The sequence below is a fragment of the Orcinus orca genome, chromosome 6 (assembly GCF_937001465.1).
Source record: "Orcinus orca chromosome 6, mOrcOrc1.1, whole genome shotgun sequence".
NCBI classification, from domain to species: domain Eukaryota; kingdom Metazoa; phylum Chordata; class Mammalia; order Artiodactyla; family Delphinidae; genus Orcinus; species Orcinus orca.
In genome coordinates this window covers 86,898,764-86,902,558 of record NC_064564.1, presented here as the reverse complement: position 1 = coordinate 86,902,558, position 3,795 = coordinate 86,898,764, and the positions used below count along the sequence as shown (strand labels likewise).

The 3,795-nt window shown below is 42.6% G+C and overlaps 1 pseudogene; it reads right to left on the bottom strand.

Moving 5' to 3' along the window:
• Positions 1–341: 341 nt before the first annotated feature.
• LOC117201857 (40S ribosomal protein S29-like) lies at positions 342–2,528 on the bottom strand (annotated as a pseudogene).
• Positions 2,529–3,795: the final 1,267 nt, after the last annotated feature.

The following is a 3,795-nucleotide window of genomic DNA, read 5'->3' as shown; positions in this document are numbered from 1 at the left end:
AGCACCTGGTGTAGGGCTTGGCAATAAATGCTTGTTGCATAAATGAATGAATCCTCAAACACTGGAATTAGGAGGAAGCTTAAGGATCTTTTGATCCAATCCACATTTTATGGAGAAGTAAATAATAGTAATATCCTTTTATTGAGAGCTAACTCAGTGCTAGGATCCATGCTGAGCACGTCACATACATTACCTGATTTTATCCTTTCAACAACAATGTGAGCTGGAAGTTATCATCCCTACTTTTTTTTGTTTTTTAAGATTAAGACTTTTTTTCTTCGTACTTTTTTTCTTTGTTTTGTCAGGTAGATGTCTTATATAATCCATTCAGGGAAGATCACTTAGTCCAACCTGATGAAGCCTGTATCCTTCATGGACTGATGGAAACACTGGTGGCACATATTTAGGTTGTATTTCCTGATCAGATGGTGCCAGTTTGAGCAGATGCAGTAAGAGTTAGAACTCTGGCTGAATTTTTGTGGATGGCTCCAGTAGAGCTACTGGTGACGTATCTTACTTTCAGGGATGCCATGAGGTGAATGTTGCACAGCTGGTGACTTGCAGAACCATCTGTGTCCAGAGGCTGGCTGACTCTATGCGGTACTGCATCTCATTGAATGTGCAAGAAGTAGAGACCCCCAGAAAGGCAGAAACTTGACCTGGTGCCCCAGCCCCTCAGAGGCAGGAAGGCCACTTTATGAGGCACCTTCATTCCTGAGCTTTCCAAGACCCCTGGCTGCAAGGACACCATGAAGAGGAAAAGAGAATTTCAAGTGCATTCTAAGAATCTCCTCTATTCTCTTGCTATGCAGAGCAGGAGCATGCACTCAAAGACTCAGCCAGGAAGAAAGATTTGATCTCCTGGGCAGGATCCACTTCCCATGGTGACGCCTTCTTGAGTCGAAGCTCTGGTATGAAGTAAGACTTGTTTAAAGCCTTAAAAGCAGCAATCCTCATTGTGTGAGTGGTGACAGTATAATCCTCCTTAATGACTTCATTCCCTCTCCAAACTCCCTTCCATTATGCTTCCTCAAAATGTGACTTCAGATGCCTCGTTAGGTTTCTAGTCCTGTAAGTGCAGGGGGATTTGGCGAGAGGGAGGAGGTAAAGACTTGTCTCTCTTGCTCTCAGACCACTCAGAGATGCATCACTGGAAACACTTTTTTTGGCTAGAGCTATTTGTTTTAAAGTTTTTTTAAATGAAAATTTAAATTATATGTAAAACTAAAGATATTTAGTTTTATATAAATATAACCTTCATTTCCCCATCACCTAACTTTAAAATATCAATATATGGCGAGTCTTGCTTCATTTATACCCTATTCACTCCTACCCCCTTACCACTGGATTCTTTTGAACAAAAATCCCATATGCATTGGAATAGATGTATCTTTTATCTCTAAAAGATAAAGGCTTTTAAAAAAACTATCTGTAGTAACCTATCACACCTAAAAATTAAAAATGATTTCTTAATATCATCTAATATCCAGTCAGTTATATATACAGTAATATATATATTTCAAATGTATTAAATGTTCAAATACATATATATATGTGTATATATATATATCAGAATCCAGAGATAGTCTACACATTTGGATTTGGTTGATGTATCTCCTAAGTTTCTTTTAATCAATAGGGTCCCCTTCTTCCTCTATTTAAAAAAAATTATATTTTGAAGAAACTTGGTTGTTTGTCCCGTAGAGTTTTCCATGTTTTTGACTTTGTGGATTACACCCTCAGGGGATCATGTAACATGTTCCTCTGGCCCTTGGGATGAAATCTAGAAGTGTTATCAGGCTCAGATTTGATTTGGGGACAAGAAACCTTCAGAGTTGGCGCCATATACTTCTTGTTGCCTCATATCAGGAGGCACGTAAAGTCTGGTTTTCTCTCTTCATGGCTTAGTAAGAAGATATTGATCGTTGGGTTGAGGTGTTTTCAGCCTAATCTGTTATACCGTTCCTTGCTGGGGTTTTGCCTAATGATTTTTGCAGTCATTGATGATCGTTATTATTTCATCGGGGATTTCAAATGGTGATATTCTAATTCTGATATTCCCTCATCATTTATTAGTTATAATTATTTATAAAGAAGAGCTTGATCTCATCAACTATTTGGTTACTCTGAAGTACAGTTCATAAAGGGAAGGCAAGATAAATACTTGATTCTTTATTGTTACCTATTTCTGGAATTATGAGTTTATTCTCAAGCGTCCTCCAAAGGTGATGTGCTGCTTATGTACTATAGTGTATTAATTACCCTAGAACTTAGTGGCTTAAACAACAACCATTTAATTGTGTCCCATAATTTCACGGGTCAGGAATTTGGTCCAAGATTAGCTGATTGATTCGTCTGCTCCATACAATACCGACTGAAGTCACCTGGGGGGGATTCAGCTCATGGATGGGCTGGTCTGGAGGACATGTGGTGCCTTACTACGAATGGCTGAAAGGCTGAGCTTTGCTGGTATTGTCAACCAGAGTGCCTAAATGTGGCTTCTCTAGGATGGCAGTCACGAGGCCCATGGCTCTCAGAGAGTGTTCCAGACAAAAGCTTGAAAGCTTTTCCTGACCTAGCTTCAGAAGGCATGCAGCTTCACTTCTGCTGTGTTCTCTAGTTACAGTTGAGTACCAGGACCAGTCCAGGTTCAAGAAGAGGGTACTACACAAGCACATGAATACCATGAGGCACAGTTCATGGGACCCTCTTACAATTACAGGGAGCCCAGAGTCAGAGCGCCCCCTGCCTTTTTGAATGCACTTGACTCCTCCCCAGGGAGTCTGGCCATCCTCTTTTTTTTTTTTTTTTTTGGGCTGCATCGGGTCTTCGTTGCTGTGCGCAGGCTTTCTCTAGTTGCAGCGAGCGGGGGCTACTCTTCATTGCGGTGTGTGGGCTTCTTATTGCGGTGGTTTGTCTTGTTGCGGAGCACGGGCTCTAGGCATGTGGACTTCAGTAGTTGCAGCACGTGGGCTCAGTAGTTCCGGCACATGCGCACTAGAGCACGCAGGCTTCAGTAGTCGTGGCGTGTGGGCTCAGTAGTTGCAGTGCACGAGCCTCAGTAGTTGTGGCTCACGGGCTCTAGAGTGCAGGCTCAGTAGTTGTGGTGCGTGGGCTTAGTTGCTCCGTGGCATGTGGGATCTTCCCGGACCAGGGATCGAACCCATGTCCCCTGCATTGGCAGGTGGATTCTTAACCACTGCGCCACCAGGGAAGTCCCTGGCCATCCTCTTAATTTTGGTTAGGAGCTGGCTGCAGGAGATACAACCTTGCTCCAGGTGTCCATAGTCTCCTTCAAGGCCAGCAGAATGTGAACAGCCTCATTGTGAGCAGAGTCAACAGTAAGTTACCAAGCTACTGAAATGTTAGTATGCCAATTGCTACCTCCTGCAAATCCAGTGCCAGTATATTGTAGGCTATGGCTTAAGCTGAACACTTTCATTGGGAACACCTTGGAGAACTTGGCCTTGAGTGCTTGAAGACTTGAGCAAGGATCTGTTCTGAGAGTTTGGCCCTCCCCTGATCGTGAAGAAACCATCCAACAGGACTCACAGGAGTTTTGTGGGCAGGACCAAGAGCACCCTGGCCATGCATCCATAATGATTGCTTTAAATTGTATAGAATACTTCATCCCATGGAGGCAGCATGCTTTACCAAACGATTTCTCCATTGTCGTAGTTGCTGGCACTTTTTGATTATTTGTGAGTAATCTATATGTTTTAGTACACAAAACTTTTTTATTCTGTTAAATTCTTTCCTTAAGATAGCTTTCCAGGGCTTCCCTGGTGGCGCAGT